Raw genomic sequence first — 16,352 nt, 5'->3', positions numbered from 1 at the left:
GCTGACCGTCTTCTTTTACTCCAGTGGCGTGGTTCATCACGAGTACGCACCACACGGCACAACCATCACCAAAGAGTACGACCAAGAGGTACTGCGTCGCCTTCGTGATGCTGTGCGACGCAAACGGCCGGACCTGTGGGCAGCGGTCAATTGACAGCTCCATCACGATAACGCACCCACCCATTCTTCACATTTGATACAGAGTTTCCTGGCCAAACACAACACACCTGTGCTTCGTCAGGCTGCCGACTCTCCCGAAACGGCTCCGTGTGACTTCTGGCTTTTCCCCAAGCTGAAAATGCCCCTGAAAGGGACCAGATTTCAGTCCAGAGAAGACATCATGCGGAATGCGACGGACCAGTTGTGCGCCATCCCAAAAGAGGTGTTCCAGCGCTGCTTCCGACAGTGGCAGAACCGCTGGGAGAAGTGTGTGGCAGCCCAAGGGGACTACGTTGAAGGAGATTAGTGTAAGTTTGTTGTATCTGGATACGAGCATTTTTTATGAACAAAGGTCGGATACTTTTTGAACACACCTCATGTATATATATATATATATATATATATATATATATATATATATATATATATATATATATATATATATATATATATATATATATATATATATATATATATATATATATATATATATATATATATATATATATATATACACACATATTGTTACGGTTGTGGAAATTAGCATTACACCATAAAGAGTCCTCAGGTGAGATATCTCGATAAGTCCATGTGTAGTTAGCCCACACCTGTTGTATAGAGGGAATATGTGCGATTCATCCGGGCTGCGACGCTTTGAGTTAGCCATTTATCTATTGTTATTTTCGACCATTAAGCCACCAACAACGCAAACAGCCACTACCTTTACCTTCACAACTCCATCCCGCAAACATCGCTTCACCGCCATTCCCAAACGACACCATAACCATCAAACCACCACAGAAAACCCTCCACCACCTTCGCCTTTCTCCTTCACAACCAACAACCGCACCACCTGAGAAAACTGAACGTCGGGCTGTCTCGGGCCCATTCGGCGATCGGTGCCAAACGCACCGAGCCGCGAGCGCGAATGGCGGCCTTTCCGGGGGAAAATTTGGATCCAAAATGCTTCACGCCCACTTCCCCTCCGGCCAATGGGCGAACGCGAGGCGGCTTGGGACCGCCTCCAAGCGCGTGTATGTGAAGTCCGTTTATGCAAATATGCGGATCAAGGGAGGTTCACGCCCCTTTTTGCCCGACCAATGGCTGAACAGAGGGTGGCGTGGCCCCGCCTCCAATCGCGTTTTGATCCGCATATTTGCATATCGGCTCCTCCTGAGACCTATAAAGATACGAGCGCAAGGCGACTCGTGGGGGCGGGAGTGTGGAACTAAAAGAGGGTGAAGTTGAGCTTGGAGAGAAGTTGTGGAGGAGTTACAGGGAAGACGGCGACGAGGTTGCGGTGTGGGGGTCGCTTGACTCGTCGCGAGATCCAGGCCAGCCAGCCATACCCCTCTCCCTGAGCATCAACGATTCCCCCCCCCCATTCGCGCTGAGATAGTGCCGAGGGGGCCCCCGTTCCTCCCCCACCCTAAACGTGGTGCCAACAAGACCGGTCACGCGGAGCACGCCAGAGAGGACTCGTCGACCACGCCAGGACACGGAGTCAGGGCGCAGCGGCGCGAACATTGCGGCTTGCCTGCCATCGCGTCACGAGGACGCGGGTAAGACCTCCCCGGTCTCGTGGACCTGACCCATCCTCCAGGATTCACGTACATTTGGTATACGGACCTGTCTGCCTCCTCGCCTATGAGGGTGGCTTTCTTTTTCCTTTGCTTTTTGTGTAAATGCTTGTGGTGGCGCCGTCCGTTAAGTAAAACTGCTTAAGTGTTGCCGTGTGTCGGTCTTAGTCGGTATCTCTTTTTTACTGTTTCTTTCTGTGCTCGAATAAGTGCCTTTTATTATTACTGTGACTGAATATACGTGCTTGCTTTGTGTCCGTGTGTCGCGCAATAAAATGCTTGCTTGTTGAACTGTTCCCGCTCTGCTTTGTCTCCTTTCTTTTTATTGACTCTCCATCCTGCATCACGTAAGAGATTGGTAGTGGGTGCAAATTCCCGGTAACTAATCCGAACCGTCGAGGTCGACGATAACTCCGCTCGGTTATCTCTGCAGTACGGAACGAACCGCTTCAGCGGTTCATGTCCGAAGTCGACCTGCGGCGAGGTACGATCGCCCGATTAACCATCCGCGTAGGTACTTAGGTAGGTCGAGTTTGGCGAACAACCCTATCCTACGCGAGTGGCTGATTGGCACGATTGTGGTGAGGTCGAAAGACCCACCCGTGACTAGCTCCCGGCATTGTCCCGAGAGGGTCATGACTGAATTGTCCGTCCGGTGGGCAACGTGCCACGATTCGAGTTACGTGGCCGATCGTACGCCGGCGGGCGCGAATTCGCAACAATATGCTAAATATATTGTTGCGGTCTTCGCGCCCGCCGGCGTGCGAACGGCCACGTAACTCGAATCGCGGCACGTCGCCCACCGGACGGACAATCCAGTCGTGACCCTCTCGGACTAACGCCGGGAACCAGTCACGGGTGGACCTTTCGGTCTCACCGCGATCGAGCCAATCAGCCCCCGCGTGGGATAGGGTTGCTCGCCAAATTCGACCTACCTAAGTACCCACGCGGAGGGTAGACCGGGCGATCGCACCTCGCCGCAGGTCGACTTCGGACACGGGCCACTTAAGCGACCCGTTCCGTACTATCAGAATAACCGAGCGGTGTTATCGTCGACCTCGACGGTTCGATTAATTATCGGGCGTACTCAGCCCACTACCAACCCTTTACGTGAAGCAAGATGGGGATTCAATGGAGGAAAAGACGAAGCGAAGCGGGAGAACAGTTCAACAATAAAGCACATTTATTCGCGACGAACGGAAAGCACACAAATACAATTCCACCAAATGCACACAAAAAAAAGAAAACACAATTCCATTTACACAAAAAGCAAACATAAAAGTGAAAACACAGTGCAGAGCTAATACCGACTACCGAGCACACGGCAACACTTATACAATTCTACTTCACAGACGGCGCCGACAACACATACCCAAAACCAAGGAAAAGAAATACCCTCAAGAATGAGGCAGGCCTGAGGCCGAGACCGGGTCGGGCCTACCCGTCTGGTGATGAGACGCGGAGCGGCGATGGCGCCTCTCTCCGCGGGCCTCGTGGACAGTGCCTGGCAGGAGGTGGGAACGGGGCCCCCTTGGTCGCACTATCTCAGCGCGGGGGGAAACAGGAGGGGGTTGCTGATGCTCGGGGTATAGAGGATCTTTATTATCCCTGGTGTGCGTCTCCACCTCGGCCAGGTCGCGCTGCCGGCCTCCCTCGGGCGTGCAGCTCCTGGCACCGACGCGAGCACCCCCTCGTCCGACTCTCTTCAGCTTCTCCAGCCACTGCAGGCTTCGGGCTCCAGACTTCCACACTCGTCCCCTCCGTTCCGACTCCTTCTCGTTCTCGTTCTCCTTCTCGTTCTCGTCCTGCTGACTCCTTCCCGTTCTCGTTCTCCTTTTTGTTCGACTCTCTCTCGTTCTGACTGACGAACACCGTCCTTTTATCCCCCCGTAACTTCGCCTTTGACCCCCTCCCTTTGACCTTTCACCTCGCTCCCCATTGGCCCGACAAAAAGTGGGCGTGAAGGCTTTTTGATCCACAAATTTGCATATATCGATCTTTCTGGAGGCGGGGCCAAATCGCCCCTCGCTCACCGATTGGACGGCAAAAAGTGGGCGTGTGTCGTTTTTGATCCGTTTTTGAAGCACAAAATCCGTGATTTTGTACACGCTGTTCGACGCGCGTTCTGCATGAGTCCAACACCGGTACCCACAGCGGGGCAAGAACGGTGGCGATGCTACGGTTGCGAGGTGTGACGTGAAGGTCGTGGCGGTTGTGGTGAAGCGGTGGTTGTGGTCGGTGGTTGATCTTGTGGTTGTGATCATGGCGGTTGGTCCAAAATAAAGATAGTAAAAGAAAAACGGCTATCCTAAAGAGTCGCAGCACGTATAAATGACATGTATTCCCACTAGACAACGGGTTTGGGCCTAACTACACATGCACTTACCGAGATACCTCACCTAAGGGACCTGAATGGTGGTTTGCGAATCTGGTAACCACAACAATATAATCATATCCATACTGATATATGTCAATGTGTGTGTGTCTCCTCCATAACTCCAAAATCATGAAACTTTGATTGCACACTAAGGGAACTCCAAGGAAGTGCATGAGTGAAAATTGGGTGTTTTAATTAACCCAAACACCCCTTTTGAAAATGATTAACGGCCTTATTTAATTATGTCCTTTATCAGGATATAATTCAATAAGGCTTCACTCTCTGGTCTATTAAGGCATATCCTGGGTTACCTAACTGAGGTCTGAAGCCGCCATGTTTTTTGGCCTTCTCAACCATGCTACGACTTGGAAGAGGAGACAACGATTTCTCAATGATTGTTTGTTTTTTCCACTTTCCTCACTCGTATTACCAAATGTCTGTTTATCATACAGACAAATCGCTGGGTACATTGCGATGCTTATAAACGCCTGGAGACACCAGCATTCGTGGTTTTATTTCATTTCCGCACATTCGATAACCTCGAGAATCTCTTAAACTAAGCTGAATGACAAAATTTAAGCTCCAGACTCGAATTTCGCAGCAGTTCCAACTCCTAAAAAAAAAAAAAAAGTGCTATTTTGTCCAATTCGGATACATTTGACTTTTCCGGCATCTCCAGGAGGTGTATGTTTAATATGACGGTTCGGTGATTGCGAATCGCATGCCAAGCGAGCCGTTTCTTTTCAACCATTGTCTGTTTTGTTGGAGTGCTTCAGCCACTTGGCGACCACTCGACAACATTCGCACTGTCACTGAACACGATATCAATTGACTTGAACAATGTTCAGGGGCCATTCACTTAAGTTGGCGATGTGTTGTTCAATGGTGCAACAGGCGGTGGCTGGTTTTCCGAAAATATGAAATTTTATTTGACACGTTTCCACTTTTTGTGCGTTCTTCCATTATATGACCCATTCCTTTGGCATAGATAGATACAAATAAAAATTAAACGTTCCGTTTTTAAAAGTTTCTTCAACTGTTTCGTGGATTGCTTGGTGAAGCCACTTCACACGCATTCTTCAAGCTTCAATCAGTGGCGGACCGTGGTTCGACAGCGGAGGTAGGAATGCAAAATAAATGACAGGACCACAATGAGTAAAAAATATTTTCAGGTGCTATTAAGTAATGAATCACCACATCGCGGTAGGAAAGCCACGAGGTACGCATGCTCACTCTAAGCTGTTGAGTATGGGTTTGAATCCCGACCCAGCTATAAACTGTCATCCCGGTGTTTCACAGGCAGGGGGATTCATCAATGTGTGTGCCGTCTCTTGGGTGGACGTTAAACTGGGTGTCTCAACTGTCGGAATCCTTCCCCCCCCTCCCCTCTCTCACCCCTGTGCCTCTCTCAACGCTATCCCCACACCCCTTCTCACTCCCAACGCCACCTCCTCTCTCCCATACCTCTCCCTCTTTCCGACCCCATCCTCTCTCTCCCACCCCTCCCCCTCTGTTGAAGGAAATGTAGCATGTACGAATCAGATTCAGAGTGAGCCGACCAGAGGGGTGCAAAGGTCACGCATTTACGAGCATGAATACATGCATGCAGGCAGACCTTTGCCAGGTAGATAGGATGGGTTTTTAAATGCTCCTGCCCCTGGTCTCTAAAGTAAGTGTGTGGTGTGTGTGTGTGTGTGTGTGTGTGTGTGTGTGTGTGTGTGTGTGTGTGTGTGTGTGTGTGTGTGTGTGTGTGTGTGTGTGTGTGTGTGTGTGTGTGTGTGTGTGTGTGTGTGTGTATGTGTAATTCTCACATAACTGACAGAATCAGGAGGTGGAAAATTAGAAAACTCTTTGAACAAGATTAAAATTTTCAGGTCCGAATGTGGCAAAAATGGGACGTAGTTTCTAGTGTTTTTGATGAAAGCAGCGCTGAATTACCTCTCATTTACCGATTTTTCACCGCGATTTCAGTGTTTTATGGTCATTAAATCATTACCGTGACACAAAACATCATGACCATGACATAAAGTCATTTCCGTGACACAAATCGTCATTTCCGTGACACAAAAGTCATTACCGTGGCACAAAACGTCATTACCGTGGCACAAATCGTCATTACCGTGACATAAAAACATCATTAACGTGACCAAATCGTCATTACCGTGACACAAAACATTACCGTGACATAAATAATCATTACTACCGTGACACAAATCGTCATTACCGTGACACAAAACATTATTACCGTGACACAAATCATCATTACCGTGACACAAAACATCATTACCGTGACACAAATCTTCATTACCGTGACACAAATCTTCATTACCGTGACACAAATCTTCATTACCGTGACACAAATCTTCATTACCGTGACACAAATCTTCATTACCGTGACACAAATCATCATTAACGTGACACAAATCATCATTAACGTGACACAAAACATCATTACCGTGACATAAATCATCATTACCGAGACACAAAACATCATTACCGTGACATAAATAATCATTACCGTGACACAAATCATTACTACCGTGACATAAATAATCATTACTACCGTGACACAAAACATTATTACCGTGACACAAATCTTCATTACGGTGACACAAATCATCATTACCGTGACACAAATCTTCATTACGGTGACACAAATCATCATTACCGTGACATAAATCATCATTACCGTGACATAAATCATCATTACCGTGACACAAAACATCATTAAGGCCCGGTCACACCTTGACGTTTTAGCCAACGTATGCCGATTTTTGAATTTTTTTTCTAAAACGCTGGCACACGTTGAATACGTTATGGGTAAGTTTTGATAACATTGAGAGCACGCTGAAAAACACTGCCATACGTCGTTGTACGCTGGCTTTAAACGTTGTACTTTTTGGTTGTTCTCAAATTTTTTCATGCTTGAAATTTCATGACGTATGCCGGCGTATGACTCACACGTTCCGCTACACTGGCCACAAGTTGTATGCACGGTCTGCGATCGTTGACAGACGTCAACACATGCTACTTGTAAGTTAATCACAAGTTGAGACACGCCGAGGTAATGTTTAGCGTACCCAAAACTTATTTCTAACCTATGATTAACGTGTTGTTGGCACATTACGCGATCGTTGCCACACATCGACAGACGTTACTTTTCAGTTACTCATAGGCTGAAAGACGTCGGTATAACGGATCGTCCTTGCGTCAGCGTCCACGGCCACGGCCAGGACACTTATTTGCAGCATTCTTCAAACTTTTCTTCGGCATGACGAGGATGTTCACACTTCGATGTCTAGCTTGGCTATGATTCCAATTGTCCATCGGCAGCGTCTACTTAAAATAGTCGAGTTTGAGCTTTTTAACACGTTCAGAAGAAACGCTTCAAATTTCCAAACCCCAGCGTCAAAAAACAAAGGCGAGTGACAGCAATTTAAATCGTTCATTGTAAACAATGAAAATAGCTGAGTGGTACCATTTAAAAGTAGTTGAGTGTAAAAAAAAATCCAATTGTTGAGCGCAAGCGTCTACTTTCAATAGTGGAGATGCAGCCATTTAAATCGTTGAGTGGCAGCCTATGAATAGCAAACCATACGTCACCGGCAAAGATAAACTGCCGCACGATATGGATAAGTTAGGCTATCGTTGGGCATAGTTTGTGAACGTCGGCTTCACGATAATTATTCGTTGGTATATCGTATCTATAAGTAATCAAAGCGCTCTATGCACATTATTAGTTCATTGTGCATTTGTCCAACCCGTTATGAATAGACCTAAATCGTAAAAACAAGCTTAAGCTCACTGTTGAAAAAGCCCCATAAAAAAATTAGCCGCGAAGAACGTCGAACAATGGTGAATAGATGTCTCCTACCCGTGGACACGCGGACGCAAGGACGATCCATCATAACCCACACCCTCCCCCTCACACTCACCTACTACTGCCAACATGAACAAACTACTACTAATACTAATACTGATACTGTTACTGCTGACATTGACATCGACTCAAAAAGGACTCGAAAACACTGTTGGGTTCCCCTTTTATGAGCAGCATTTTATATACCAATTCCCAAAACCACTGGGAACACGTCTTTATATGGCAGTTGTAAGCTAGAAACACATTCATTTATTTTTTTTTGTCGACCGGAAGACGTCATTGGAATACGTCTACATACGTCGATGTGTGTTGGGACTGCGTAAAGAATTGGTTCAAAGCACGTCAAACATAAGTTAGAAATAAGTTTCGCGTAAAAAAGACATTACCGCGACGTGTTTCGACTTATGAGTAGCTTATAAGTAGCCTTTGTGGACGTGTGTAAGCGTCCACATATCGTGTGTAAAACTTATCCCCATCGCATGTGGAACGTGTGTCATACGCCGAGTACTTCGTAAAATTTTGAACATGTTTAAAATTTCTTGAGGTACTCTACTTACTACGACGTATGATAGCGTACTTTAGCGTTCTACTCACGTATACCAAACTTACCCATACCGTATTTGACGTGCCCCAACGTTTTAGACACATTTTTCTTCGGTCGGCATACGCTGGCAAGATCGCCAAGGTGTGACCGCGATGTTGACACTTCCATTTCTACGGCAGTTATGATTCAAATCGTTGTGCGTCAGCCTTTTAATAGGCTACGTCACGACATCGTCGGCGATGCGTACAACGCGCTATGCCTAAGTTAGACTATCGTTGGGCATCGGTTGTGTAGGCCGACAACAGGTTCAGCATTCGTTGGTATAAGTTATCTAAACACAACGAAACGTTCTGTGTAGTTACCAATGCGTTATACATAAGACCAAGTCGCTATGAATACATCCGAATCTTTAAAAAAAAAACATCAAAAGTTCAACGTAAGCCAGCGTTTTAGATACATTTTAATACGTTGCCATCGCTGGCTAAAACGTCAAGGTGTGACCGGGCCTTTACCGTGACGTAAATCATCATTACCGTGACACAAAACATCATTACCGCGACACAAATCGTCATTACCGTGACACAAATCGTCATTACCGTGACACAAATCGTCATTACCGTGACACAAATCATCATTACCGTGCCACAAAACGTCATTACCGTGACATAAATAATCATTACCGTGACACAAATAATCATTACTACCGTGACACAAAACATTATTACCGTGACACAAATCATCATTACCGTGACATAAATCGTCATTACCATGACACAAAAACATTATTACCGTGACACAAATCTTCATTACCGTGACAGAAATCATCATTAACGTGACACAAAACATCATTACCGTGACATAAATAATCATTACCGTGACACAAATCATTACTACCGTGACATAAATAATCATTACTACCGTGACATAAATAATCATTACTACCGTGACACAAATAATCATTACCGTGACACAAATGGTCATTACCGTGACACAAATGGTCATTACCGTGACACAAACCTTCATTACGGTGATACAAAACATTATTGCCGTGACACAAATCATCATTACCATGACACAAATCTTCATTACGGTGACACAAATCATCATTACCGTGACACAAATCATCATTACCGTGACACAAATCATCATTACCGTGACACAAATCATCATTACCGTGACACAAATCATCATTACCGTGACATAAAACATCATTAAGGCCCGGTCACACCTTGACGTTTTAGCCAACGTATGCCGATTTTTGAATTTTTTTTCTAAAACGCTGGCACACGTTGAATACGTTATGGGTAAGTTTTGATAACATTGAGAGCACGCTGAAAAACACTGCCATACGTCGTTGTACGCTGGCTTTAAACGTTGTACTTTTTGGTTGTCCTCAAATTTTTTCATGCTTGAAATTTCACGACGTATGCCGGCGTATGACTCACACGTTCCGCTACACTGGCCACAAGTTGTATGCACGGTCTGCGATCGTTGACAGACGTCAACACATGCTACTTGTAAGTTAATCATAAGTTGAGACACGCCGAGGTAATGTTTAGCGTACCCGAAACTTATTTCTAACCTATGATTAACGTGTTGTTGGCACGTTACGCGATCGTTGCCACACATCGACAGACGTTACTTTTAAGTTACTCATAGGCTGAAAGATGTCGGTATAACGGATCGTCCTTGCGTCAGCGTCCACGGCCACGGCCAGGACACTTATTTGCAGCATTCTTCAAACTTTTCTTCGGCATGACGAGGATGTTCACACTTCGATGTCTAGCTTGGCTATGATTCCAATTGTCCATCGGCAGCGTCTATTTAAAATAGTCGAGTTTGAGCGTTTTAACACGTTCAGAAGAAACGCTTCAAATTTCCAAACCCCAGCGTCAAAAAACAAAGGCGAGTGACAGCAATTTAAATCGTTCATTGTAAACAATGAAAATAGCTGAGTGGTACCGTTTAAAAGTCGTTGAGTGTAAAAAAAAATCCAATTGTTGAGCGCAAGCGTCTACTTTCAATAGTGGAGATGCAGCCATTTAAATCGTTGAGTGGCAGCCTATGAATAGCAAACCCTACGTCACCGGCAAAGATAAACTGCCGCACGATATGGATAAGTTAGGCTATCGTTGGGCATAGTTTGTGAACGCCGGCTTCACGATAATTATTCGTTGGTATATCGTATCTATAAGTAATCAAAGCGCTCTATGCACATTATTAGTTCATTGTGCATTTGTCCAACCCGTTATGAATAGACCTAAATCGTAAAAACAAGCTAAAGCTCATTGTTGAAAAAGCCCCATAAAAAATTAGCCGCGAAGAACGTCGAACAATGGTGAATAGATGTCTCCTACCCGTGGACACGCGGACGATCCATCATAACCCACACCCTCCCCCTCACATTCACCTACTACTGCCAACATGAACAAACTACTACTAATACTAATACTGATACTGTTACTGCTGACATTGACATCGACTCAAAAAGGACTCGAAAACACTGTTGGGTTCCCCTTTTATGAGCAGCATTTTATATACCAATTCCCAAAACCACTGGGAACACGTCTTTATATGGCAGTTGTAAGCTGGAAACACATTCATTTCTTTTTTTTTGTCGACCGGAAGACGTGTACATACGTCTATGTGTGTTGGGACTGCGTAAAGAATTGGTTCAAAGCACGTCAAACATAAGTTAGAAATAAGTTTCGCGTAAAAAAAGACATTACCGCGACGTGTTTCGTCTTATGAGTAGCTTATAAGTAGCCTTTGTGGACGTGTGTAAGCGTCCACATATAGTGTGTAAAACTTATCCCCATCGCATGTGGAACGTGTGTCATACGCCGAGTACTTCGTAAAATTTTGAACATGTTTAAAATTTCTTGACGTACTCTACTTACTACGACGTATGATAGCGTACTTTAGCGTTCTACTCACGTATACCAAACTTACCCATACCGTATTTGACGTGCCCCGTTTTAGACACATTTTTCTTCGGTCGGCATACGCTGGAAAGATCGCCAAGGTGTGACCGCGATGTTGACACTTCCATTTCTACGGCAGTTATGATTCAAATCGTTGTGCGTCAGCCTTTTAAAAGGCTACGTCACGACATCGTCGGCGATGCGTACAACGCGCTATGCCTAAGTTAGACTATCGTTGGGCATCGGTTGTGTAGGCCGACAACAGGTTCAGCATTCGTTGGTATAAGTTATCTATAACACAACGAAACGTTCTGTGTCCGTTACCAATGCGTTATACATAAGACCAAGTCGCTATGAATACGTCCGAATCTTTAAAAAATAACATCAAAGGTTCAACGTAAGCCAGCGTTTTACATACATTTTAATACGTTGCCATCGCTGGCTAAAACGTCAAGGTGCGACGGGGCCTTTACCGTGACGTAAATCATTACCGTGACACAAAACATCATTACCGTGACATAAAACATCATTACCGTGACACAAATCGTCATTACCGTGACACAAATAATCATTACCGTGACACAAAACATCATTACCGTGACATAAAACATCATTACCGTGACATAAAACATCATTACCGTGACATAAAACATCATTACCGTGACACAAATCGTCATTACCGTGACACAAATCGTCATTACCGTGACACAAAACATCATTACCGTGACACAAATCGTCATTACCGTGACATAAATAATCATTACCGTGACATAAATAATCATTACCGTGACATAAATAATCATTACCGTGACATAAATCGTCATTACCGGGAACATAAATCATTACCGTGACATAAATCATCATTACCGTGACACAAAACGTCATTACCGTGACACAAAACGTCATTACCGTGACACAAAACGTCATTACCGTGACATAAATCGTCATTACCGTGACATAAATCATCATTACCGTGACATAAATCATCATTACCGTGACATAAATCATCATTACCGTGACACAAAACATCATTACCGTGACATAAATCATCGTTACCGTGACACAAAACATCATTACCGTGACACAAAACATCATTACCGTGACACAAATCGTCATTACCGTGACACAAAACATCATTACCGTGACACAAATCGTCATTACAGTGACATAAATCATCATTACCGTGACATAAATAATCATTACCGTGACATAAATCATCATTACCGTGACATAAATCATCATTACCGTGACATAAATAACACTGAACAACAAAAATTTTTTACTGGAGATGTGTAAAGTGATTTAGACTAATTTGGGTACGCCGATTTCAAAAATCATAACCGTTTTGCTGTATCACGTCAGGATTTTCAGTAACAGAAATATTCCCATTGCCTAAAAGTCAGGATTTCAATGAAATTTACAAAAATTCATTTATTCATTTATTTCATCATGAATGCTTCAAAATTATAGAAATTACAGAAAAACTCCACTAGAATGTAATTAAAAATGCTTTAGGCATTTGGCTTTGCGTTTGTGCTGCTCTGTGTCAGTTTCACGATGTAGGAACCAGCAGAAATCGCCCATCATGTTCGGGTTGTGCCGCCCTTGGTAACGCGTCTCCATGAGTGAAATCTCTTGGTGGAATCGCTCGCCGTGCTCGTCCGAGACTGCTCCCAAGTTGTCAGGGAAGAAGTTCAGGTGCTGGTGTAGGAAATGGATTTTCAGGGACATCCTGGAGCCAAGTTTCCTGAATGACTCCAGCAGCTGCTGCACTATTTCTTCATAGTTGTCCGCGTGCTCGTTCCCCAAGAAGTTGTCCGTCACAGCTTTGAAGCTCCTCCACGCTGCCAGCTCTTTGGGGTTTAGAGTTGTCGGAAAAGTTTCGTCCTTCATAATCTGTCGGATTTGCGGTCCAACAAAGACACCAGCCTTGATCTTGGCCTCCGACAAGGTGTTGCCAAACTTTTCCTTGAGGTATTCAACCCACGCCAAAAACCCACGCCCATTCAGATCCATTGCCCGTACAAAACTTTTCATCAAGCCGAGCTTTATGTGGAGTGGTGGAAGGAAAACCTTGGCTGGGTCGACAAGGGCGACATGCTTCGCGTTGTGTCGACCAGGTACATGCTCCTTTCGCTCTTCCCAATCTTTCTTCGTCCAGTGATTCTTGTCGTCTCTGCTATCCCAGAGACAAAGGAAGCACATGTATTTCGTGTAGCCTGACTGCAGCCCTAACAACAGCGCCACCACTTTCAAGTCTCCGCAGATGTGCCAGTTGAAGTCATTGTACTTGATGGAATCAAGCAGCTGCCGCATAGTCTCATAGGTCTCTGTCATGCCAAACGCGTGAGCCAGTGGGACTGATGGTTTCTCGTTGCCATTGTGGAGCAAAACAGCCTTCAAGCTGTTCTTCCCCGAGTCGATGAAGAGGCGCCAGTCTGCAGGATCGTGATCACACCCAAGTTCTTTCAACAGACCGTTGATGTCACTGCAGAATGTCATCGTGTCTTCCATCTAAAAGAACTCAGCCATGTCTCTGTGACGTGCTCTGAACAAGGATATCTTGGTGTTAGGTTCCAGTAGATTCCACTGCTGCAGCCTTGATCCAAGCAGCTCTGCCTTCGCCTTTGACAGCGAGAGATCTCTTACAAGATCATTTAAGTCTCCCTGGTTCAGAAGGTGTGGTTCTTGAGTGTCGGGTTCAAAAGGTTCATCATCACCATCCTCTTCACCACTGCTTATAGCTATGTTCTGATAAGCTGGAGGTGTTGGAACGGGGTTCTCGTCATCATGAGGCACAGGTTTATGAGCAGAGACGCAGTCAGCGTACTTGATGTGACCTTTATTCTTCTTGTTGAAGCCGGCGATGCTTGTGCAGCAGAAATAACAATCATCATGATGATTCTGCGGCTCACGCCATATCATGGGCACCGCAAATGGCATGCTCGCACGCTTGCCCACCAACCACTGAGTCAAGGTTGTGTGACAGCTTGTGCAGCAGATGTGTGGTGCCCAGCTCTGTTCTTGGTCCCCCACCTTACACCCGAAGTAGTGAAAGTAGGCGGCCTTCATTTTCACTGCTGTAGATATACTTCGCTGTTGATCTTTTTTGGTATACCGACCACAGACATAACAGAAGTTGTCAGGATGATTGGTACAGGAACGCCTACTCATCTTTATCTGAAAGAAAGAAATATAACACAAGTTAACAACAATTGTACGAAATAGACATGTTAAAGACATATGTAAATTTCATTGAAATCCTGACTTCTAGGCAATGGGAATATTTCTGTTCTTGAAAATCCTGACGTGATACAGCAAAACGGTTATGATTTTTGAAATCAGCGTACCCAAATTAGTCTTAATCACTTTACACATCTCCAGTAAAAAATTTTTTTTGAAATTTGTTGTTCAGTGTAATCATTACCGTGGCACAAATCATCATTACCATGATATAAATCATCATTACCATGACGAAATTAAAACGTTACGGTGATGGCGTTACGGTGATAACGAAATCAACATACAACGCCTCGTGGTGACCAAACCTGGAAGCAGACACACCGTGAATTGTCAAAAACTTTAACATTTAAAAGCATTCTCTACGTTAATGTATATAGTATCTGTTGAAATTCATATGTATGGTCAATCAGACATGTACGGACATGTATGGTAATGACGTTGAAAAAGCATACGGACTCACCTTACCAACTTTTGAGGAGTTTTTGCACCCAAACTGCACCGATCAAACCTAAAAAATAATTCTAAAATGGCGGGAAAAGAACCGAACGGCGTCACGATCACGTGACGTGACGTGATCGCTAAATTGGCTCACAGTTCGAACATTCACCGGAAGGGCGTTTTCGTTACGGAAATGACGAAATTGAGTAACAGGCACAAAATCCAGTGTATTGCGAAACTTGTACAGTTTTCGGCGGAATTTACACTCTAATACGGAAGATATTGAATTAAGAAGGAACCCGACATGAATTATCGTCAAATTCGGGGAATTTATTGACGGTTTTTGGGGAAATGAACAACATGGTTTTGTGGGTATTGTGACTGAAAAAATTGCATCAGACAGAACAAACTCATTTTTTTTCCTATTTATTTTAATTTTATGATCTCAAACGACGGGATTATTTGAACGCTACTCAGAGCGAAGATATATGGTGCATAATTTGACCGAAAATGCCTGAAATTTCATGAAATGAGGCCACTTAAACACGTGACGTCCCCTCCCCCTCCCCTCCCCTCTCTCCCTCTCTTCCTCTATCCCTCCCTCCCTCCTCTCTCCCCTCCCTCCCTCCTCTCTCCCCTCCCCCCTCTCTCCCTCCCTCCCCCTCTCTCCCTCCCTCCCCCATATCTCCCTCTCTCCCTCCCTCCCTCTCTCTCTCCCCCTCCCCTCCCTCCTCTCTCCCCCTCCCCCTCTCTCCCTCCCTCTCCCCTCTCTCTCTCCCCCTCCCCCTCCCTCTCTCTCTCTCCCCCCTCCCCTCCCTCTCTCTCTCCCCCCTCCCTCCCCTCTCTCTCTCCCCCTCCCCTCCCTCTCTCTCCCCCTCCCCCTCCCCTCTCTCTCTCTCTCCCCTCCCCCTCCCTCTCTCTCTCTCTCCCCTCCCCTCTCTCTCTCTCTCCCCCTCCTCTCTCTCTCCCCCTCCCCTCCCCTCTCTCTCTCTCCCCTCCCCTCCCTCTCTCTCTCTCTCTCCCCTCCCCCTCCTCTCTCTCTCTCCCCTCCCCTCTCTCTCTCCCCCCTCCCCTCCCCTCTCTCTCTCCCCCTCCCCTCCCCTCTCTCTCCCCCTCCCCCTCCCCTCTCTCTCTCCCCCTCCCCTCCCCTCTCTCTCTCCCCCTCCCCTCCCCTCTCTCTCTCCCCCTCCCCCTCCCCTCCCTCTCT

The 16,352-nt window shown here is 45.6% G+C and overlaps 1 protein-coding gene across 1 annotated transcript in view; it reads right to left on the bottom strand.

The window, feature by feature from the left end:
- Positions 1–15,243, bottom strand: part of LOC147019683 (sodium-coupled neutral amino acid symporter 2-like) — a 170,531-nt gene extending 155,288 nt beyond the window's left edge. Inside the window, exon 1 of the mRNA XM_085894324.1 lies at positions 15,168–15,243. The gene's annotated coding sequence lies outside the window, so the exon portion shown is untranslated. The remainder of the gene's footprint in view (positions 1–15,167) is intronic.
- Positions 15,244–16,352: the final 1,109 nt, after the last annotated feature.

Source organism: Eptatretus burgeri, chromosome 9 (genome assembly GCF_056783735.1).
Source record: "Eptatretus burgeri isolate ZD-2024b chromosome 9, Ebu_testis_v1, whole genome shotgun sequence".
NCBI lineage: Eukaryota > Metazoa > Chordata > Myxini > Myxiniformes > Myxinidae > Eptatretus > Eptatretus burgeri.
The sequence above is the reverse complement of the archived record's forward strand: the minus strand, read 5'-3'. Positions and strand labels throughout refer to the sequence as shown.